The 25,473-nt window shown below is 38.1% G+C and overlaps 1 long non-coding RNA gene across 1 annotated transcript; it reads left to right on the top strand.

The window, feature by feature from the left end:
• The first annotated feature begins 1,469 nt into the window (after positions 1 to 1,469).
• LOC121632147 lies at positions 1,470 to 22,467 on the top strand. Its single transcript, XR_006008888.1, has 3 exons — positions 1,470 to 1,480; positions 3,412 to 3,416; positions 22,212 to 22,467. It is a non-coding gene; the product is annotated as an uncharacterized LOC121632147 (long non-coding RNA).
• The last annotated feature ends 3,006 nt before the right edge of the window (positions 22,468 to 25,473 follow it).

Here is a 25,473-nt window from a genome sequence, read left to right as displayed (position 1 = left end):
TACAGAGAATTTAGAGTGGCCCGTTAACCTGTGTTCGGATGTGGGAGGAAACCAGAGTACCCAGAGAGAACCCATACACAGTGAAATGGTAAAATCTGTTAAAATGAACCCCTCTCCAGCCAAGGCTTGAACAAGTGACTGTCTTGCTGTGAAGCAATGGTACAAACATCAACACCACCATGTAGACCTAAATTAGGATCACATGTACTTTAATAAGCCTAGTGTTACGGAGTGGCTAGCTGGGATAGATTTATTGTTATCAGGCCCTGTTTACACCACATTTCCACAGAAAAAAACCTTTTTCTTTCCTTTTCTTTCTTTTCTGACATCCTTGATAAGAACAGCAGTAATGCTTGTGCCTTGTTTGTTACTGTTGACAGGCTATCTAATCCTCCTGTGTTAGTAATGCTGGAACTTCCAACTTCCAACCGAGCCTGGAATGAGTTTGCTTCTTTCTTTACTGACAAAATTCAGAATATCAGGTAGTCAGTCAGTGCTTCCATGTCAGGAAATATGTCATCACTGTGTCTATTCAGAGGCATGAACACCATGACACACTTTTCTCCAGTCAGTCCTAAAAGCCTGGATGAGATCACTGGCCATGTGAAAACCACCACGCCCTGCTAACAGGGTTTTTCAAGAATATTTTAGGATGCATGGCCTTAGATGTCTTACAGCTTGTAAACACATCTCTGCTTCAGGTGTCTTCCCACAGACCATAAAAACAGCCGTCATCAAGCCACTACTGAAAAGAAAAACTTAGACTTGTCATTAATCAGCAGCTACAGACCGATATCAAACCTCCCCTTTGTTAGTAAGATTATAGAAAAAGCTGTCTTTCAACAGCTACACAACTTCTGACACTTAATAACTGTTCTGATGTCTAGTCAGGTTTTCAGCTACACCACAGCACTGAGACTGATCTAGGTAAGGTCTTTAATGAGATCTGCTTGAGCACAGATAGCGGAAACATTTCAGTTCTGGTACTGCTGAAATATTTTGCCAGTCAGGTTTGCTAGATCTCAGTGCTGCATTTGACACAGTCAACCAGAACATCTTACTTGACCAGCTGACAAGCTGGGTAGGACTTTCTGGCTCAAGAAATGTGTTATACAAATAAACTTGCCTTGCTTTGCGTACTTGGAAAAAAAAAAAGAAAATTTACACAACAGCAGAATGAAAACAATCTCCGTGCAGGGGAAAACAAAAATAGGGCAAGTAAGTATGTAGTGAGCATGCCAAGGCTCAAGTGGGCAGTGAAACTTTGCAACAACACACCCAGAGATGCACCACATCCTAAATAAGTCAACGCAACAGAGGCAATGTGTGCCAGCCGCTATTTATCTGCCGCATGTAACCTCTGCAGCTTTGCTGACGGCATACATACTCTACCAGAAACAGGTTTTGCTTCAACAGACCAAATAAATTAAAAAGATGCAGCTGCACCAACATGACATGGAGGTCTGCCACTGTTGTTGTTGTGCTTTTCGTGGGTTAAGCAGGGTGAGCAAGTGCAAGATAATGTGAAAAATGTCATCATCACCAAAATATTCCAGTTCACTTTACAGTGACAGGACTTGCCTTGCATTGCAAGAAAATTTTACTCTGCCAGCTGTCAAATCTTTGCAGGTTTGATCCACCAAAAACTTTGTTACCCTGTAAAGGAGAAGCCAGAAAGCAACCAAACTTTTGCATTTTACTAAGTCAGCATTGTGGTGTAAAAAGGGCCTTCCTGGAGTTCTGCTCCCGTCACCCTGACAGACCTCAGGCTGGACTTACCCATTCTTCCACCTGTTCATGTGTCTGGTCACTCTCCACCTGCCAGCACCTGTCCCTGTTTCTACTGGCTGCCCACATACTCTCTCCAGGATTTCACTTCCAAAGACACAAGTAGGACAGACTGATTTATTATAATATTTCCAACGATTGAGACTCCATGCTATTCCTGCAAGAGAAACCAGTGAGCTCCAGATTACTCCACCATCTGCTTTATTTGACTTACACTCATGTCTGAAATAAACCCAACTTTAGTTTTCCCAGCTGTATTTGGAGTCTGCCTGTTCTGGCTGGTCTTTAGCCAGTCCGCACCATAGTGACACCAGACTGGTAGAAATCTCTAACATCTAACTGCCTAAATGAAAGAATCTCAGCTTCCTCTGGAAATAAAGTCAGCTCATCATCTTGTGCACAGCCAAGCTGTTGGCCTTCCTGTTGGATAATGCTAAGTCCAGTTGACTTCATGTCCAAGTATTTGTAGGTTACCAACATTTTGATGTTCTTACTAACATTCTACTAACTCATTCACACACACACACACACACACACACACACACACACACACACACACACACATCTTTTCTTTATACTAATAAATAATAAATAAGGCCAAGTTTCTTTGTGCAGACTTTTCTCTTCCTGATATGAGCCCCACTACTGTCGCCATGAATATTAAGACCTTAAAACATACAAATGTACATTTTAGTAAAATTTATTTAACAACTTCGTCTGTAGCCTTTTAACAGCCATAGTCCACACTGAAAATAATGATGAACATTAGCTTTGAGGACTCCTGGAGCCTGCGTGTAACAAAGATGATTACAGCTGGTGTATGTAGGGAAAAAATTACATGCAGCACACAAAAACTTCCAGATTTATAAAAGAGTGAGCATGCATGTCCCATGCCAGTTTTTGTTCATAAATCAGAATCAACTCTAAAGTTGGCACACCTGAGGGAGCCCCTTGCCATGCCCTTATGGTGGTTATAAAAGGTCAGGTGAATGCCTGCAATAAATATTCATCAACATAATTTCCATGATGGTTCTTGGAGGGGAAAAGAGGGACGGAGCTGATTTTTTCGGAATGCGAGACTGAGATCCTGATGGACCACATTGAAAAATAGAGCTGGGTTTAAAAAAACAAAAATTGATTCATCAATTTGAATAGATTCAAACAAAAAAAATACCATATTGATTCATAAAACTTGGAGATCTTTTTTTTTTTTTTTATGTCATTTGTGGTAACGTGACCCTACTCTCGTATGACTTACAGAGGCTCGGCAAAATCTTAGCATATATACACACGCTATTAAACGATGGCCAATGAGATGCGGGAAATAAAGACCATCTGGACAGAAATTGGGACAACACTAAAAAAAAGCATTGGGGGAAAAACATAAAATAAAATAAAAAAAAAAAAAATAAATCCACCTCTTGCATTGCATCACTTCTAGACATTCCAGCCTCCAGTCTGCGTACCACTCTGCTGGGTTGTAGAATGAAAAATTTTACATTTTCTTTTGTAGACTGGTACATGTTGGGATTACTTCTTCAAAAAGACATTTGCGAGACACCATAACGTAGTGCAGTTCTGTAACTTTTTTACTTTTATTGTGAACCGGCCGATGAGCAACAGCATTGGTGAGCAACATGTTGAATCACATATGATTTTGACATTTAGAGAAAGAAAATACTTTTGTTAATGACAATAGATTTAATTTCCAATTAGCATTTTCCTTCAAGGATTATTTTATTTATTTTTTCTTTATGTCGTACTTACTTGGTGCTCTTATTGCAACTTTAGTGCAGTCAATAGTGCAACAGGGAAAACCGGATATTGTGTGGGAAAGTCGGCTCCCTCCGAAGACTCACGCCACATTGTCCAGCAGTGCCAGATAAGCAATTGGGGGTCTTTACGCACTGGGGTGCCTTTATTATCCAACCACTGTTCTCAATAGCTACAGGTGGGGGAAAGCCTGAATTATGAGCACCTTTCCACGGCAACCATGCAATTTTAATTCAAATTATTATTAATTTGTCTGGCACATGTTGGCAGCAGACTGTCGCCTTATTTAGAGTGAATGTATTTTATAACATGTAAGTTTTGTTTCACAATGACAGAACATATTTTAGCTGTTGAGGCATTTATTAATAACATCTCCCTTTCTCTTGTAAATCTTTTGTGTGTGTGTGTTTTTGTCAGCATGCACTCTTAGGAGTATTAATATCAAACGTATAAAATAACTTTAATATATACTGTAACGTGTGAAAGTTAATATTTGATTATGTGTAAATGTCTCACATTTCACATCATTTATTTGATTTTATTCTGTGCTGTTCGTTTCGCAGTTTCCTGTTTCTCCAGATTTTGTGCTTACGACAGGGTCACAGTTGCCTGGACATGAGGACATTCTCTATGAAGGTAAAAATGTGCCAAAATGAACAAACTTGTAGATTTGATGTGAAAACTTGTAGAATACAATGTGAGAAGTTGTGCATCAAAAATCTGAACTTGTATGTTAAAATTTTCTGCTGTAAAGAAAACTCACACACATGTGAACTGAATTTGAAGTTACAGAGAAAAAATAGTCCATCTGACAAATTATCTTCCATAGTTTACTTGTAATTAAAGTTTTTTTCAAGTGTTCATTTTGCTTTACAACTTCAACTTAGCGATTACAACTTCCTGAATCTGCTGCTGCAAGTCACAAATGTGCTCTCGCGAGTCACAGCGTGATAAAACTGTGGTCTGACTTTTGGCTCATTCCTTGCGAGATATTTGTGCCAAAACTAACTTGTGTCTGAAGATGTGAGAGCAGAAGAGGGAGGAGGGTGGGGGGTGTGGGGTTCGGGGCTTAACCAATCAGAGTGAATGGTCGTGAGACCAACGTCTCCAGAGTTTCTCTTGTCGGACCTCTTGGCAGCTATCGCTATTGCACACCAACCTGGGGTAAGTTACTTCATTAACCATCGTTTTGACTACCCCACTGTGTGTTTTAGGAGTAAACGAACATATGCTCTAACAAAATGTATAAAGAATTACATTAAGATCAAGTGAATACGCTCTTTGGTGTGTATGAAAGGTGACTGCTGGCTAGCTGAACAAATCTGAACAGTTCTAACTTATAAATGACCAAAAACTAGCCCTGCATGGTACCCAAACTGATTTAATAGACCACGTTCGAAATGGCACTCAGGTCCGTTAAGGCGGGAGGGAGGTTACAACATTTCACATGAACCTTTTAAATTATGTTTACCCGTTCCCAGAGGTGGTGCTTTTCTATTTTTTTTATGTCAGTGCGTCTGCTAAAGTGGTCGTGGCAAGTGAGCTTGTTAGATGAACACAAGTGAACATTAATGCACCCATAAGTAGATCTTTTTTTAGACTGTTTTAGAAAATATGAACACTGAAACAACTGCAGCCTGCTGTGATTACTTTATACTGGTGAAAAAGACCACAACATGCACTCCAAAACAATAAGAATAATCATATGTAATGATATCTTTTGTGCAAATTCAAGTGTTACAGCAATACAATATTAACATGGTATTCTAGTCAAATTATGACTAAACGCAAATGGTACAGAATGTAGATTTTATACATGGTACCATGCAGGGCTAGTTTTTGGTCATTTATAAGTTAGAACTGTTCAGATTTGTTCAGCTAGCCAGCAGTCACCTTTCATACACACCAAAGAGCGTATTCACTTGATCTTAATGTAATTCTTTATACATTTTGTTAGAGCATATGTTCGTTTACTCCTAAAACACACAATGGGGTAGTCAAAACAATGGTTAATGAAGTAACCTTCCCCAGGTTGGTGCGCAATAGCGATAGCTGCCAAGAGGTCCGACAAGAGAAACTCTGGAGACATTGGTCTCACGACCATTCACCCCTCCTCTGCTCTCACATCTTCAGACACAAGTTAGTTTTGGCACAAATATCTCGCAAGGAATGAGCCAAAAGTCAGACCACAGTTTTGTCACGCGGTGACTCGCGAGAGCACGTTTGTGACTTGCAGCAGCAGATTCAGAAAGTTGTAATTGCTAAGTTGAAGTTGTAAAGCAAAATGAACACTTGAAAAAAAATTAAGTAAACTATGGAAGATAATTTGTCAGATGGACTATTTTTTCTCTGTAACTTCAAAGTCAGTTCACATGTGTGTGTGTTTTCTTCACAGCAGAAAATTTTGACATACAAGTTCAGATTTTTGATGCGCAACTTCTCACATTGTATTCTACAAGTTTTCACATCAAATCTACAAGTTTGTTCATTTTGGCACATTTTTACCTTCATATTCTCCCACTAAGTTTTTTTTTTTTTAAATCTCTGAAGTTGACAATAGTTGGCGTACGCCAGTTTTTGAACATACGCTAGCTACACATGAAGTCAATGTGCTTGAACCGCTTGAGTTTAAGCTTAAAAGTTTAAGCTTTTTATTCTTAACTTAAACCTAACAGCTACCAGGTAAGACTTAATAAGTTTGGTAAACTGTCATAACCCTTTGATCCATATGCCTATGTCTTTCGCCTCTGCTTAAAAAGTGCATACCCATAATAAAATTTTTATATTTCTGCAACAACAAGGTCGGTTGTAATACTTTTGGCGTCATAGTCTCAACCTCAGATGGGACCCCAGGTTTTAAAAGGTTAATGATTAAAAAGTGATGAGATGCATTTACTTTGAACTAATACAGGGAGTGAAAAAGTCAAATGATCAGTTGGTGCTTTTTAAAGTAAACTTTTACATCTACACACCCACACACTGATAAGCAGGAGCGTCTCAAGGCTAAACCCACAGTACCTGCACGTCCTGTCTCTCAGCAAGAGAAATTGTGATTAAAGTAGCTATTCATCGGCATAGTGCAGCAGAGAAGACAATCAAGCTGGAGTCAGATGAGACAGAGTGGGTGTGTGTTCTTTCAAAGTGTAGCTTCCTGTGAGTGGCTGATGGCCGAAGACGAAGAGAGCTAGGGGCGTGAAAATGGGGGAAGCCAAGTCTAAATACCAACAACTCCCCATCAGTTCATTTTCAGTATAAGAATTATGTTTATTGTCCAGGATCCATACTTGAGAAGTTGAAATTGTAACAGCTTACTGATTGGTGTGAGCCTAACAGATGTGGATCCTCATATATGAGATTGTATTTGAAACTCCAGAGAGGTTTTAGAACAGACAGTTCAGGCAAAGGTCTCTGTTCATGGCGATTTTGGCTCAGTTTGGCATCATGTTCTCAACCTCAGAGGGGACCCCAGCTTTTTAAAGGTTAATAATGGTCAAAAGCTAAATTATAGGTCAAAACTGTATAATCAATAAATTACTGGTTCAGGAGAACTAAAATAGCAATGCTGGAAAGAAAATCCTCATGTTCACTGACAGTGAGACTGTAATAAAGCTTCTGAAACCATCACACAGTGTAGGTTGAACATAAATTGTAGACTTCAGTTAAAGTGAATTAAGTCCAAGTAACACAAACTGCAGGACAGTAAGAACTGAACTATTGAAGACTGGAGTCGTACATGTAAATGCCTGCCATAATTAACATCAATGTATTATCTTGTTCATTTACCTAATTTGTTCACCAAATCAATAGATGCTACCACTTAGCTCTGACATCAGAATGTGTGGACGGTGGGATTTGCTTTTTAAACTTCATTGGGTACAAATTATAACTTGAAGACCCATCAATTAAATTCTACACTGCTGCTGTAATTAAAGTAACTCCACTTTCTATCCATGTTTAGCCCATCTACCTAACTGGTATCACAGTCTTTGCTTTTCAGCGAACAGAACATAGATTTCCTTCAACATATTTTGACCACACACCAGATCAATGCTCCAATCACACAGGTTTTATATTTATTAGACATTCACACATGTCCATAAAGTCATCATCGATCCTGACTGGTGTCTGGTTCTTGCTGGGAAGCTGTGTTTTAGTGTATAGTCATGATAACTATACACTGCATATGCAAATGGTTCTTCACCTGCAGAGTGTTTATGAATTAACACAGTTGGACAGACAGGAAGATAATTTGCTTGCAGTCAAGGTGATGCACTGCGTTTAACTCACAGCGGGTGGGAACGGCTATTTGACTGGAGGCCATTTAACCTTCCTGATGAGTTCCCTTCATAAGGACATGACCTTCCAAACTCTGATGAGCTCAAACCTGCAGCACAGCAGCTAAAGATGAATGGCTGTCATTATCTGCCAAGGTTTCTGATGATCCAAGGTTGCTGATGAAGAGTGATTACACACCTGTGTGATGCACTAAAATGCTTCTAATGATGTGCCTCTTTAAAAACTGATATACTGTACCCTTCGTGATGACCCTGTGAGGTTACCTTAGAGTGATATACACTTGTTTGCATAATTATACTGTGCCTCACTTTTTCTTTAAAATTGTTCTTGTGACCCTGGAGCCTTGAAATATGATGAAAATGATCTTATTTATCAAATCCTTTCACTTTTAGAGACTGAAATTAGGTTTCTGAGGGTCCTTTTTTTAGTTGATCACTCTGACTACAAGAGGTTTCACAGTTGGAGGATGAAAGTCCCCTTTGTGCAAATATACCACCATAAAATACAATAAGTAGACCTTCAAAGAGCTACTTTAAGCCATGCATTCTGGACTTCCTGGCCACTTTGAGAGTGCCATCTTTTCTTTGGGCCTGAAATCTTTGTTATATAGACATCATCCCTGTGTGAAGCTGCCAATGTAAATTTAATGGACTCATTTTCTGTTGTTTTAGGTAGAGGTGTTGAGTGTTTATGTCATGTTTACCCATAGTCCAGAGGACATGATGAATAAGTATGTATTTTATTCAGTCATGCTTCCAAGTACCTTTACATGTTATACATCATTAAAAAGCTAAGAATCACGAGATTTGAATGATGTATACCCTTTCAGGCTACAATCAAACTTATTTCTGACTAGTCGCCTTCTTTGTAGCCATACTGGTCCTATTACATCAGCAAGGGTCCAGTAAAAGTAGTGCAGGAAAAACATGGTCCACAAGTCTTTTATTTATAAAACCTGTTTTACGTGAAAATTGAAGGATTTTAGGGGGTTAAAGATAGAAACTTTATAGTATTATAAACAAGTCAGTGGCAGTATCTATAGACCTACCAGTTTATGTTAAGTGCCAGTTGGAAAGTTCAGGCAAGGTTTCACAGTTTGGCACCATTTGTTTCAACGACGGGACCTCAGGTCAGTTACAGTGTCACTCTTTAAAAGAGGTGTCTCCAATTTCTTTTCCCCTCCCTACTGATGCATCCACCGTTATTCTGTCACTATTTCTGACTGAGCAACAAATTCCTGACCAGATGAGTAAATGAAGAAAAGGGGTGCAGAAGTGAGGATGTGCTCTTGTAGGCAAGGCAAGAAAAATATTTAATATAGCACACTTCATGTGTATGAATGTTTGTTGTACAGGTTTTAAGATCCATTGCTATAATACCCTGGAATGCATCTTCAGTGAGGTTCCTGGGGTCTCATTGGTTTTGTGTCTTTCAACATCTTCCTCCCTCTCCTAGGTGACCTAACAGAAGTGATCAAATCCCAGCTTCCATCACAGCAGCAACAAGCCAAGAGTCTCTTATCTTAATCCAAAGCCACCTTGTGGGTTTTCTCTGGTGTTTCTGTGATGGCATGTATGGGTCTGGCCACTCCAAGCGCTGTCAAAACTTTACAGGGAACGTCCCAGAAAGCCCCTATCATGGCAGCATGCCCTCCACCCATGGTTCCCATGGTATTTCCAAAATGTCCTCTCATGGGCCTCCTTTGTGTGCTCCTTCTACAGCATGGTTTCCACTGATGACAGTTTTGGTAGAATCTGAGAAACTGACCAGGTGGGGATGGAGTGTTGTGTTCTGTGGGTCAGCTGTCTGCTGAGATAAATTTTTTGATGCCAGTCAGGGGCAGTGTTCTTGATGGCTGTGCTGACCACTTTTACCATCTCCTTGAGTACCTGGACATGGCGTCAGCTTTATTGGCCATCAGCCAGGGCTTTTGGATAGCTGCTGACCAAGTGTTGCAGGGTTCCTTTGCCACCACACTGTGGACACGAGGGTGTTTCAGCTTTGCCCCACGTATGGCAGTTGGAGGGGCTAGGAATAATCAACAAAAGCATTCAGACAAGAGAATACATACATTGAGTTACATACTTTAAATATATAGTGTACAAATTCAGGAAAACTAACTCAAAAAAAGGAAGAAAAACTCCCTAATTTAATAAAAAAAAAAATGGAAATTTAAAATAACATATGTCTGAAGCTGACTCAAGTTGTTCCAGATATTAGGAGCATTAAAACTAAATTCAGATTCTCCCTGTTTAGTGTGAGCTCTCTGGATGGAAAGCAAACTTTGACTTAGATGATCTTAAAAGTGTTGGTGGCTCACGTGGCTTCAGCAGATCAGATATTTTGGCCCAGAATGTTTCAGTCCCTTTTACACCAGCAGCAAAACATTTAAAAAATTTCATTCACAAACAGGTGCAAAGTTCAGACACTGATAATGTGCCACCTACTTTTTGGTAGGGATGTACTTAAGTATGTACCTGTTACTTATTTAGAAAGGAAGGCCTCATTTCTCAGATTTAGAGCTCTAATCTGAGACTCAGTTCACATACCTTTAACATGACATGTATTTCAAGTGAACTTAATTTAACATTAATTGTAAAGCCTTGTCATTTTTTTCCATTTATCACATTCCCATATTACTGGAATATAAAATGCTTCATGGGATGTTTTGCGAATGGAAAGCATGCATTTCATTAGTCATTATGAAAGTAAATATGACATTTAATTACAAAGCTGATTTCTGGTGATATTGTATTTTAGGATTATTTAATCAGCTATTTGACTGCCATTGTTAATCATGGTAAATTAGATTTCATTGCCAGACTGGAGTGCAGTCAATCGCAGAAATTTAATCTTAGATTCTTTCACAGGCAATATTAGCTTCCTAGTATTCACCATAATGAACACTGTGTTATACGTAGCACAACTTACAACCCAGCAATGCACTAAATGCAGGATCTTTATTTTTGTTATTCAGATAAAACGAACTGTCATACAAAAAATAATTTCTTGTAGATGGCGATAGTGTCAAATTATGCAAGAAAACTGGAATAAAGTTGTCGAGCAACATAATGAATGTAGATTATGCAGTTCAGGTCACAAATAAGGGTCACTAAATAACTAAAACAAATAACAAAATAATGGGAATTATATAACATGACCTTCACAGTCTGCAGATTTCATCTCAGGCAGACGTTTGCATGTCTTTGCTCTAAATAATTAAAGATGTTAAAGGTCTTTGGGAAGAGGGATTGCTCCAGCACAGAAACTTTACAGACTATCACTTCAAATGTACTTCAACACAATTAATCTGTCTTTCAGTACCTGCAGCTTGATAACAAACAATTAATTATCTAGAGCAATGGTTCTCAAAAAAATTATTTCAACATTGTGCCCCTAATTTGAAGTGGGCTGGTCCAATAGACCACTAAAAATGACAGCATATTAACCTAAAAATAACAAAAACTCCACATTTTTCTTATTTCTTTCAAGATATTTATATTTAGTGAACCATTCTTTCAGAAAATATGAACAACCTGAAATTTTTTGAGAGCAAGGGGTGCAGTTTGTACCTCAGTAACACATTAAAATAATCTCATATTTGCATATTTTAAATTTTTTTGTATTTAGCTATATTATATATGTTGTACAGGACAAATATAAACATAATAAATATAAATTCAGATATTATATATATATATAGAGAGATATATCTATCTCTCTCTCTCTCTCTCTCTCTCTCTCTCTCTCTCTCTCTCTCTATATATATATATATATATATATATATATATATATAAATTATTAAATAAGTTTTATATTTTCATTTTAAGTTATTTATAAATTTGTTTTTGTTATATTTATATTATTTATGTTAGACAGGAAATATAAAATATAATAAATATAAATGAATGCTTTCATAAAATAAATTATTAAATAAGTTCTATATTTTCATTTAAAATTATTTATAAATTTGATATTTAATATATTTTTCAAAATAATTTCTATTTTATATTTATAAACAATTTTTTCTACATGTAACGCCATTTGTGAAACCCTAATGTAGAGTAAGCTGATAAAGCATGTACAAAACAACATCTTTGCTGCACAAATAAAAAGTTCATATTGAATTTGTCCTCTGCTCTCTGACCTCCAGAACATACTGGACGACAGCATGTATCACTGAAATCCAGCTTTGATCGAAATGAACTTGTGAGAGGTTGGCAAAAGCTCAAAACTCATCCTTTTTAGTACAAAGTGATCCCAGTTGGAGATGTAGGGAAAAATTAATGTGCAATTATACGGATCTGACAATTAATATGTCTTGTTAGATCAAAGAACAGCTTCATGACCCATCAAACGCACATATAATACCAGCTAATACCACAGCAAGCTGGCAGATTAAGCCACTAATTGCTGATATATTCAGGGCATTAATTATGAGTGCAAGGCCAAATGAAATGGATCTCAATAATTGCCTGCTAGAGGACAAGGCATGTGCACACATGCTATACTGTCATCAATGCACACTGGGCTCAAATGTCTCGCACAAAGGTTCTGCTTGAAATTTACCAGCTAGCTAAACTCTGACATGCAAAATATTTTTATTCATTTGATCAATAGAAAGATTCATTCATAGTCAAGACCTTAGTAACCTTGGTTACACATGAAATTTTCAAATTAAACTAGTTATATTGCTGGGTTTCACATGACGTCACTACTCTTCACAAGTTGTCCAAAACATGAAGCGCAGGGCAAATTCGCTCATTGTGGATCAAAGCAGAGAACATGTTGGTCACTGGAAAATGTACTTCTTAAAGTGATCAAGGAAGCACATAAGAATCGTGTTTAGACCCAGGGAAACCAACAAAACAGGGAGAGAGGATGACAAGAAAAAGGAAAGGCATTGTTATCCCTTATCTATCTGGAACATCTGAGAAACTCAGGATTTTAAACAAATACCAAACACCCATTTAAACCCAGCCACAACATCAGTCAGAAACTGGTTCATAAGAATCCGATTCCACACTCTTAAAAATTTAACCTCATGTATCCATTTCAATGCAGCAAGGACTGCAATGAGCCCTGCATTGGGGAAAACAGACAACCACTCAACAGATGGATAACTCAGGAGAATCAACTCATCAGGCCAGGACTCTGCTCTTTTCCTGCACCTTAATGATAAAGACACCAGACCCTCCACTGGATCCTCTACAGGTTGCCTGCAGCGACACTGTAAAAATGGCCTTCCACTTCATCCTCCAGCATATGGACCCCCCAGGATCCCACGATCCTGCCTGAATGTGCAAGTGGATTTCAGAGTTCCTGATAGAGAGATGGTAGTTTGTGAGGGTGGGGCAGCATATATCTGCATCCTGGTCTCTCAGTACCGGATCCCCCCTGGGCTGTGTCCTTCCTCCTATGTTATTTTCCCTGTACACCAATAGCTGCACATCTGGACATCAGTCTGTCAAATTCCTAAAGTCTGCTGGCAACACCACCCTCATTATATGAATGAGTATGAATCAGCCTTCAGGAGTGAGACAATCCAGTACTTCTAAAGGCCCATTTATACTCGACACAGAAGACAGATATGCAGACTGACGGACAGTTTCGTTCTTCTTCTGCGTTGGTTACATGCATAATTTGGTCTGTTTTCAGGGAGCTCAGCTATCCATGACGCAGAAGACGGAGCAATACCACTAGAAATCAAGGGGGCAGTGTTGAGCTAACATGCAACCAGCAAAAAGAAACAAACCAAAGAAGAAGAGGAACAGGAAGAAGATGACTCAGAACCGCCAAATAAAAAGCACCTGAAGAAGAAGACACAGACAAAGAAGGAGTTGAGAGAAACTGCTTTTTCTTAGTGATTTTCTTCTTCTTCTTCTTTTGGTGTTTTTGGACATTTGTGAACAACTTTATAGCAGTGCATTACCGCCACCAACCAGTGTCAAAATGATGAAGTGAACTCGACACTGCCCACTAGTAGATGAACTGACTTAATACCCATGGAAATGGGTATTAAGTCAGTTCATCTACTAGTGTAAAAATGTAAAAGATGCATGGAAGTATGAGGGCGACGATGCATATGAAACTGTCTGTCTTCTGTGTGTCCATCTTCTGCATCAAGCATAAATGGGTCTTGAGTCCCTCTCCTTCCTGGACACCACCATCACCCAGGAACTCAAATGGGAAGAGAACATCAGCTCCCTCACCAAGAAGGCTCAGCAGAGGCTGTACTTCCTACAGCAGCTGAAGAAGTTTCATCTCCCAGTGAAGCTGATGGTAAACGTCTACACTGCCATAATCAAATCCATGCTCATATCTTCCATAACAGGTTTGCTGCAGGCACGGCCAGAGACAAGGCCAAGCTGCAACGCATCATCCACTTTGCTGAGAAGGTGATAAGCTGCAAACTTCCCTGTTATGTCCAGAAAAGACATGGACCTCAACCGTGTGCTCAACAAGCTTTTAGACCAAAGCATTCCCTACATGATTGACTTGTCTCACAGGAGTGGCATCATACTGTGGCCACCTTTCTTTGTGGTAGCACATATCTGTACACTACATTCCCATCTCTGCAGGAGCAACACATCTTCAGGACCCAAAGATGTGCAACCAAGATAGTGCCCTCTCATCCTGGACACAGATTTTTTCAGTCCCCCCCTTCTGGTAAAAAGCACCATTCTATCAGGGCCAGAACCTCACATCACCTGAAGTTTCTGCTGAACAATGCCCAACCTTCTCCTAGGCATACGCAGTACGATTTAATTCGTGCAAAACCAGTAAATAGAAATCCTCCTGGTGCACATTTCTTTCAAATTGGTTTGACAGCTGGAGGGAAATACAGTTGCTGTTATAATATCACTCTTATACTCCTCTTAACCTGTATTCACTGTAAGGTTTTCGAGCAAGTATCTTTGGTGGTGCATGGGCTTCATTGTCTTTCATTAAAAATCTCTATCTATCACATCTTCTAATGTAGAAATGCCTTCCTGTAATATTCAACAGCTCTTAGGCTCGACACCTATCAACTCAATGATTCTCTGCATTAATTAAGTTAATTAAGTTTTTGTCTGGTAGCTCCAGAGGAGTAAATGTGCTGCCAAGCATTGTATGGGAATAATAAAGCTTGTATGAAGGAACAGTTTTTGTGATGGCTACAGAGCTGCTGGATTTTGAAATCAACCTTTATATTCTCCACTGAATAAACCACATTCTGTTTATGTACGAAAAGCAGGTGTTTTTTAGTAAGAGAATGATACTTTTGCATCTTTATGGAGAACTAATACCAAATAGAAATAGTGATATCTTACTGAAAAATGCTTGCATGGAGCCCGAGCAAAAACTGTGAATAGTCTCCAGGTTTGCTTCCACATTGTCTGGGCCACTGCACATCTACATATACTTTAGAATAAATGCATGAAAATAACTTGATAGTTGCTGGGGACTATAAAATCTGCCCTGCATCATCCATTCAGACTCCTTTCCAAAAAGATGATGATGCTGTAATTTTGTTCAAGTCATTTAAAGAGCCAAGAGTTCGATTGCCCCAGGGGACAAATATTAACACCTTCCAGTTGGGTCCTTAGGCAAGACCCTTAACACTAATGCCTAAGCACTGTATGTTGCTTTGGATAAAAGTGTCTGCGAAATGACTGTAATAATAATAATAATAATAATACTACATACTGTTTGTACTTTTTGCAATTTCACAGTAAAAACGTGTACAGTTGCATTTTCCCTTTACGTTTCTACTGTGATAAAATTAGCATCACTAATGGGGACATTTCAATTCCTGTTGTAACACAACAACAATGATGCTTGCAATGTAATGATGCCAACAGCTGCCACGCTACACCCATATAAGCAGGAAGGAAGGTTTGGTGGGTGGTGTTAAACCTCTTGGCAATTAATTGTGAGATGGCCCATCCAAATCTTGTCTCGTTCCATCTTGTCCACCGTCCGTTCATGTTTCTGTTCCTGTTTACTTCTGTTACTTAAATTTTCTAATAAAATTTCTGTTTTGCCAAGTCTGTGGAGAAAGGACTGATGGAGAGAAGGCTCGGTTTTTTAGAAGAGACTCTGGAACCTCTTTGTAAGGAACATTTTTTGTTAGGTAAATATATTTTAAAAGGTACATATGAATGAAATGTATTATTTATTATGAATGAATGAAATGTCTAATTAAATCCTATTATCAAGAATGAGAAAACATCTTTAATATTAGTTTAAATATAAAGCAGTTGGTTTTACTAGGTCCTAAAATCTCATAAATAATGTAACATGAGTTAAAAAAATAACTTTATAAATTAACGGTTGTCACAACTTTGACAAAAACTCTACTTTTTTGAAAAAATCTTGAAATATTGCCTTGATTGACTATGAAGCTCTGGATAAAAAGACTAATAAATGGAGGAGACATTTGCTAATAAGGTGAAAAACAAAGAAGGTGCTCAGACATTTGACATCCAAATGTTGATATAATTAAGAATTACAGAGACTGGACAGCTGTTTTATGCAAATGCAGTTTGCCTGCTTATCATCTTGTTATTGTGCAGGATGTGAAAACACATCTTGTATTGCTGCTTCTCTGTATTTTTTTTTACATAGTCTTTCATCAAAAATGAATTTCAAACTGCATAAACCTGTTTTCGTCTCTAGTCTAAGTATGTAATCTTTTTATCTTTTTCTTTTCTATATTCAAATGCTTTTGAAGTGAGGGATATTACATAATATACTATCCCCTCGAGATTTCATGTTTGCTGCATTTTCTGTACATCAGTAGAATGAAAACTGAGACTTCTCTTTTAAAAAGGATTGCATTTTACCTTACTTTGACAGACTTTCAGAGTTCAGAGAAAGGCTATGGTTCAGGCTTCAGCAACTACATTCGGTCATGTAGACATGGTCAAGATTACTTGCTGAAGTTCAAACTGAGTATCTAAATGAGGAAGAAAGGGGATTTAAGTGACTTCTGGGATTGTCGCACACAACTATCTCATTACATTTACCCAGTTTTATCCGCCATCCGCTTATGACCACAGTGGAGCATCTTCTAATGGCTACTCCCAGCAGGATAATGCACCATGTCACGAATCTTAAATCATCTCCAACTGCTTTCTTGAACATGGCAATGAGTTCACTGGACTCCAACGGTCTCCACAGCCACCAGATCTCAGTCCAGATGCAGCTGACAAACCTGCAGCAGCTGTGTGATGCTGTCATGTCAATATGGAGAAAACCTCTGAGGAAATTTTTCCAGGTCTGTAAGTGGCGCCACAAGGCTGCCACAGAAAGATACTAAAAACAGAGAAGAAGACATAGATAATGTCAGAAGAAGCTAAATCCAGTTAAAACAAAGACCTTTATGTGGACTGAACTTTTTGTTCTAAAAGCCACATTATGCTCAGAAGCTGCTTCAGGACGAACGGTGGTGGTGAGGTTTGTGCTGCAGGTTACAGGAGAGGTGTGTGTGGTTGGAACATTGACATAAAATGGTGGCATTTTCAGATTTATTCACATTGGGACTTAGCTTAAAAAACAAATTCTGTTTTGGACAATATGCCAGACTAAGCTGTTCTTAGTGTGGACATGGACCAAGAAAAAACTGGAATTGTTTTCATTGGCTCTGTTCTAACAAACTAAATATTAACTATCCAAAGGTGTGGTGTGTAATTATGATAAAGTCAGACTGGAGTAACTTGGTTATTATATCTAAGTTGTAAAAATATTTGGTTTGAGACTTTAAATAGAAGGAAGTTTACACAAATTAAATGTTTCTCATTTTCCTTTTACGTGAAATGAACATTTCAAAACTTTATTTCTTTCTTTTGTTTTTTTTAAAGAACTTTTTATTATTATTATTATTTGATACTTTTTTTTTTTATCTTTTCATTTGAGTGTCTGAGCTTCAGAATAAAAAATTTTTGGATCTTTTTGAGTTTTTTTTTTTTGATCTGATATGACCGTAAAGGGTTGTGTTAAATATGTGATATCATCTCACATCAGTGTCTGGATCCTAAACCAAATCAAAATGGTAAACTAAATAAATACTAATAACTACCTGCTGAAACTTATTGAACAGGTTTTATGTTTTTAAATATTTCCCTTTCCTGGTAGTAGGGGTATATTCCAAGATAATCCCAAAATTAATCTGGTTCAAACTGAAGTAGAACGGTTCGGGGAGGAGATATTATTTTCAGAGAAATTCAATTCTGTGGAGAATCGGAGAGGAACAAGAATCTTAACAAGAATCTGACCATCAAATTATCAATACAAAATCTGTGTAAAACATTAATGCAGGTTTAGATGGAAATCAATTCTACAATGCTACATAAGCTAAAGCTAAGCTAACAGTAGTTAAATGTTAAAGTGTGCTACTGGTTTTAATTTTGGTCAGTAGGTTGGGAAAAAAAAGCTTTTTGCAAACTGATGTATTGTGTGTTTTTGTGTATGTGTGCATTTTTGTGAGCATATCAATGCAAGAAATACGCTGTGAAAGAGGCTTAGGAAAGACTAAAGACAGACCTATAGATTTAAACTAAGTCATAGGAAATTTGCACCAGTGTTTAAGCAGAAAACAGGATTTCTTCTTTAGGCCTTTATTATTGCGCACATAATGTTTAAATGCCGTCTTTGAAACTTCCCAACATAAATGATGAATTATGCAGTGCAACTGCATAATACTGTTCACCAGAGAAAGGCAGCTGGATGACATTTTCCATCATTTTTTTTTTGGGGGGGGGGTTATTGCCAAGCATGTAACTAAGTATGTGTGTGTGTGTGTGTGCAACATAATGGCACTTCTGCCTTGCAGTGGGGTGCCTAGTGGTTCTGAAGAGAGAAAACAGGGAGCAGTGACGGTACAAAGGTACAAAGATATTGACGGTATATAGATGGGGTGAATTGTGCTTTGCAGCGCTGCAACTATAAGTTGAAGCTTTCCAGTTGATTCCTTGATGCGAAATTTTCCAACTGCCAAAGAAAGAGAAGCAAATGAGAAAAAGTTGTAATTTGCAGCACACTGCAAGCATAACCAAAGTGATTTCCTCACAGGCAGTGAAAGCAAACAGACATAATCACAGTGAAGTAGAAAGTGCTCTGATGAATGAAAATTAATTACAGTTGCTGTGTCTTACTGTGTATGGAAGGTGCTGCCAATTATTGTTTTCCTGTAAGGAAACTGAAATAAAATTCTCTAAGCCTGAAGAGGTAAAAGAAATATGATTGGTGTAAATAATCATGATTCATGTTTATGAGATCCAATTATAGATATTTTCTCTGTTAACTTCTATTATGCATTAACATATTTTTTTTAACAAAACTTTGCTGATGGCATGTATTTAATCAGTTTTTATTAATTCATGTTTTGTATTTTGACATTATGGACAGCTTTAAATAGTAAAACATTTGTGACCCTTGAACATCTCGGCTAAGAAGAAGAATCCTGTTTGTAATCGGGACAGTGCAGTGTTTAAAATCCCTTTTTACTGAAGTTGTTTAACTCCTTTTAACTGTCCTGTTACTCATGAAACCCTACAATATATATATCTCTGTTCAACAAACTTACCTAGAATTAGAATTTTCATTTATTTATTTTTTTTTACAATAAAATAATTTTACCTGTTCGGTGTGTATCCTGCCTGTCATCTGACAGCTGAGACCCTGAACAGGCAAAAAGAAGCAATGAAAATTAAATAGTTTCTCCATATCTTACAATTGCTTCAGTGTAAGTACACTTTGTCTCATTTCAATTCACGGATGTGTAAATATGCAAATGACCCTTTATCAGAAAGCTCACATGTGAAAAGCTGTTTGGTGAATAACCTTGCCAGATATGAAACTCTGATGTAGCAAGCATGATATTCACTTTGGCTACTAACTGAATAATCAGCTGTTTCTGCATCTAAATATAAAAAGATGTCCCAAAGTCAATGTGATTGTAGTATAATAATGGTGTAAAAATAAAAATCTGAGTAAATCAGAAACAAATCTACATCCTCTCATATGACAGACAAATATTTAGCTAATCACACAGCCAAATGTGAATAATTAAATCAATCATCTCTCAAATTAGGTTTCCAAATCAGATGAAAATGAGCAGTGCTCTCTGCTGGAGCTGCATCCATAAAACATGTTGACTGACAGGTCTCAGATCAGCTCAAGTTGGATAGATGGGGCAAACAGAGTGGAGTTCATTCAAACCTAAATGCTGCTTAGATGAAATATTTCATCACCATGTTACCAACTTTTTAAATTGTGAAACTTACATTTTGATGGTTAATATGTCCTGTAAGTGTTCATATATCAGTGGAGTGTTAACCCACCAGTAAAGGAGAGAGACAGACTCTATCAGTTCATCTATTAATCACAGTTGTTTCTTGGTAAATTACTATGTAAGTATCAGGGAAATATTCTCTATCTCTTCTCCTCCCTGAGCCACCACCTTACCGTGGTGGAGAAGTTTGCGTGTCCTGATGATCCTAGTGGCTATGTTGTCGGGGGCTTTATGCCACAGGTATAGTCACCCATGGCAAACAGGTGTCTAGGGGAGGGATCAGACGAAGCGCGGCTCAGGTTTCCCTTGCCCAGACGTGGGTCACCGGGGTCCCCCTCTGGAGCCAGGTCTGGAGGTGGGGCATGGAGGCGAGCGCTTGGTGGCTGGGTATTTGCCCATGGTGCTCGGTCAGGCTCAGCCCGAAAGGGTGACATGGTCTCACCACCAGCAGGAGGGGCCATAGGGGTCAGGTGCAGTGTGAGCTGGGTGGCTGCCAGAGGCGGAGACCCTCCAGGTTGTTGTCAGTGACCACTTCCAGGTATTTGCAGTCCTCCACAGTGTCGACATTCACAGCAATGATGGAAATGGTGTCACTGGTGGTCTTGACCTCTGCCTATTCACATCTAGTTGCCCACCATAGTTCTATATCCTCTTTATCATTCTCAGTGATGTATCCAACTACTGCAGTGTCATCATAAAACTTGGTTGCAGGTCTCTGAGCAGTAGCTGAGATCACTGGTGTAGAGCATGAAGAGGAAGGCAAGGTAAGTTTATTTGTATAGTACATTACATGTACAGGACAATTAAAAGTGCTTTACATAAAACAAATGCATTACAGATGATGCAAAGAAAACATTGCAAAGTAGTAAAAATCACAATAAAGTCAGAAATTACATTACAATGATTAAAAGCAACATAAGTTACCATGCAGATTTCCTGCATAGGCGCATGAAAAAAGAAATGTTTTAACCTGGATTTAAAAATGTCTACAATTAGTAAAAGTTGACTCTTCAATGGCAGTTTGTTCCACTTGTTTGTCTGAACTCTGGTCTGGACTCTGGTCTGGACTAGTTGACCAGAGTCTTTGGATCTAAGAGCTCTGCTAGGTTTATATTCTCTGAACATATCACAGATGTATTCTGGGCCTAAACCGTTCTGGGATTTATAGACTATCAGAAAGGTTTAAAAGTCTATTCTGTGACTGACTGAAAGCCAGTGTAAAGATTTCAAAACTGGTGTGATGTGTTCAGATCTCTTAGTCCTGGTTAAAACTCTAGCAGCAGCGTTTTGGATGAGCTGCAGATATTTAATGCTCTTTTTAGGAAATTCTGTTAAAAGATCATTACAGTAATCCAGTCTACTTGAGATGAATGCATGGATGAGTTTCTCTTGGTCTTTCTGGGAGACTAAACTTTTAAATTCTGTTGGTGTTTTTGAGCTGGTAAAAAGCTTCTTAGTGAAGCTTTGATGTGGCTGCTGAAAGTCAGGTCTGAATCTATCAACACTCCAAGGTTACAAACTTGGTCGGTGATTTTAAGAGCCCAAATCTCCAGGTGTTTACCAGTGTTGACCCTCTTCTCTTTGCTACCAAACAGAATAATCTCAGTTTTGTCTTTATTTAATTGTATAAAATTCTCCCCCATCTAAGTGTAAGTCTATTGGGCTGTAGTCGTCTGGTGACAGAGACACATAAAGTTGCATATCTGTGGTAATTAATGCTAAAGTTCAGTAATATAAGACCCAAAAGGGTGCATGTACAAATTGAACAGAAGAGGTCCAAGGACTGGCCCCTGGGGGAACTCCACAAGTCATGGCCACTCAGATTCATAGCTGCTATCTACGGTATCAAACGCAGCACTGAGATGCAGCAGAACCAGGACTGATACTTGACCAGAATCAGTATTCAACCTAATGTCATTTAACACTTTGACCAGAGCTGTTTCAGTGCTGTGATGAGGTCGGAAGCTGGACTGAAATTTATCAAGATTTCCACTTTCATTTAAAAAGTCAATAAGCTGGTGAAATCAAACTTTTTCAATAATCTTGGATACAAAAGAGGTTAGAGACAGATCTATAGTTGAGGTGTCAAGAGTCCTTTTCTTTAGGAGTAGCTTAATGACAGCTATCTTTAGTGGCTTGGGAAAAATGATGCCTGATGCCAGTGAGCTGTTAGCTATCAGCAGAAGATCACTTTCCACTGAGGTAAAAACTGTTTTTAAAAAGTCGGATGGTATCATGTCCAGAGTGCATGTTGTTGATGTCAAATGTCAAACTATTTCTTGTAGGACTTTTAAATCGACCACATTAAATTGTGATATAACATCAGAGATATTTTCAGGTTTTAGACACAGTTTTCTTTTCAGTTTGACTGTATGGCATTAATATTTTGCCCAATTGTTTTTGGTCAGTCAGGACACAATTGGTGAGTCCACCTGCATCACTGTCATCTTCTCAGTCAATGAACCTGATGGCTATAAATGGTAAATGGAGTGTTATGGAGCACTTTTTAGTCATGTTAACCACTCAAAGCACTTGAAAGCAGTTTCCCTTTCAAGAATCCCATCTTTTTAAACAAAGACCTGATCTCCAACAACACTGACTGGGCTCGCCATCTTGGAAGTCAAGAGCTGGACTCCCGAGCATTGTTGGATTGCAGAAGAAGCAAGTTAGCATTGACCCCTTTCATGAAACCAGTACCAGTCACTTTTTGCTAACCCCATTTTCTCTAGTTGACACAATAGACAGAATTTTAAGTTACTGTGGTGGGCTATAAAGATAAAATGCATTGGTGAATGGTCTAAAATAAGTGTTTACTCAATCTAGAGTTATGATTGTAGCCTGAAATGGTGAATATCATTCACATCTCAAGAAGATCAGCTTTCCAATGGTGTATAACATGTAGGTTCTTACAAGGCAGACTGAGTAAAACACATATTCATTCATCCATCCATGAGACGCCTGGTACCAGCTGGTTAATAGGGTAATGTAGCTAACACGTGATGTGTCACATTGCCACTGAATCTTACATTACTGTTATTGAGCATTAACTTTAACTGACCTTTACCAATGACATTAACCCTGTGCATGTCACATTCACAGCAATGTCGGACTGAATGTGACATGTTTGACTGTGTGGTAAAATATTTTACTTCTACAGACATGCTCATTGATGTTTTTCTGTTTTTTAATCTTATTTTTAACTTTTACACAGTGTGTTGATTTTTCTATTTGATCTATGAAAATATTTATAAAATAATATCTTGTTATTTTAATGTAATATAAATTTTCTATGAAAAAAAACCTGGATCATTTTCTTGTCCTGTTTATCACTGAGGCAAACTTGGTAATTACAATGTATGTATATATACTATATCAAATGCAGTTATTCTTTAAAGGTGGCAGAGTATTGGTAACTCACTAATGTCCAATGAAGTTGCTAATGTATGATCCACACCCATGCATTATTTTAAAAACAGCCTTTAAATATGTGTCCACTGTCATGGACACTATGTATCAAAGGGATAATCAAAAAGAAATAGTAAAAAAGTACATGGTTCTTTGAGTGTAAGCTTTTAAATGTCATAAATTACTGTCTTCAGATGGTTGTCTTCCCCACTGTCTTTAAAACAGCAGTGGTGAGGCCCCTACTGAAGAAGAAGAGTTTAGATTTAAACATTCTTGATAACTATGTATCCAACTTACCACTTTTAAATAAACTTCTCAAAAAAGTTTATTTATTTATTTTTTTCCAGCTAAATGAGTTTTTAAATAGAAATAATATTTTAGAAAAATGTCCTTTTAAAGATTGTCAGTTATGTAATTTGGATGTACAGAAACTTTCTGTCCTGGTTCTACTTGATCTAAGCACCGCCTTTGACACAGTAGAACAACAGATTTTACTAAACAGACTAAAACGTCTAGTGGAGCATTCAGGTACTGTTTTAAAATGGTTTTACACCAAGGTTCAATTTTAGGCTCAGCACGTTTTAATCAGTATATGTTGCCACTTGGGGATGTCTTCAGGAGACACAGCATTGATTTTCACAGGTATGCTGATGATACGCAGTTTGACATTGCTGTGTCTCCTGATGACCTGGAGCCAGTTAACATCTTTTAAACTGTATTTCAGATATAAAGTCATGGATGGCAGAAAGTTTCTTACAGCTCAACCAGGACAAGACTGAAGTCTTAATTACGGGTAAACTCTCTCAATCTGTAAAAACCTGGGGATTTCTTTTTTACTCTAAGATGGATTTTATTCCACAGGATTTTGTTTTGCAGGTCAGCCGCTTGATCGATTTGGTGCTAATTGAGCTGAACATGGGGTGATTTCACATATCCTCCTGCAGTATCCTGTGCTGCTCATTTTCTCCTTCTCAATGGGAGCTGCACACATTTGTGAGACTCCTGTCCTGCTAATGTGATTTTCAGACCATCCACTAAATAGCGCACTAAATAATTGTGTGTGTATTCCTGTTGGCCGGTGAACAAGTGCACATTGCAGTGTCTCATGCTCGGGTGCTGAAGGAAGCACTGCTGTTTTGTCCCAGATCAATTTTTGTACAGTCAATTGGTATTCTGGACCTCGGCCGCCAGTAGTATCCAAGGGCCGTGGGTGAGCTCAGTCCTGGATATCAATTTTGAATGCAGCCTGGGTGGTTGTTTTTATTTAGAGGGCATTATTGTGTGTGTCTGTGTGTATTTGGTTTCTCTTAGTAGCTTTTGTTGCATGTATTTGCCCTCTCTTATCCCCAAAATTCTAAGTTTTAGTGAGAACCCAGCCACCCAGTCAGTTTATTTGTTCAGTTTAAACTCCTGTGTGAATCTATAATTTTTTTCTTTTGATCGTTAATAAAATATGGTTTTATTTGTGAATTTGTCTGTTCAGATGCTAATTCAAACCTTTATCTTTTTATTTTCTGAAGATTACTGGAGGGTAGATTGCTCCCTGTAGTTGGCGGTAACTTAGGTTAAAACAAACAGCAACTGCCTTGCACATGCCACACTAAGTTTTATTCCTTTTCATTTTTATATTTACAATTTTTTTTTTTTTTACTTTATTTGTTTACTTACTAATTTAATTATTTCTTTATTATCTAACCGCTGCCTGTTTATGTAGCTTTCATAATTATGGCTTTTTATTAACTTTTTATACATATGTTTATACATGTTGGTTTTATTTGTTACTATATTTTCTTTTAACTCATGGGGGCCAGCCACATCAGGAGCTACCCCTGCTCTGACTCTGGGGTCATTGCCATGGTGACTGCCCATGTCTGGGTGGACAGGGCCCTGCACTGCAGCCTATCGTTATGGCGTGGGCATGCTCTGCCTGGGTC

This window comes from Melanotaenia boesemani, chromosome 21, assembly GCF_017639745.1.
Source record: "Melanotaenia boesemani isolate fMelBoe1 chromosome 21, fMelBoe1.pri, whole genome shotgun sequence".
NCBI lineage: Eukaryota > Metazoa > Chordata > Actinopteri > Atheriniformes > Melanotaeniidae > Melanotaenia > Melanotaenia boesemani.
Note: the sequence above shows the minus strand (reverse complement) of the source record. Positions and strands in the feature narration are given on the sequence as shown.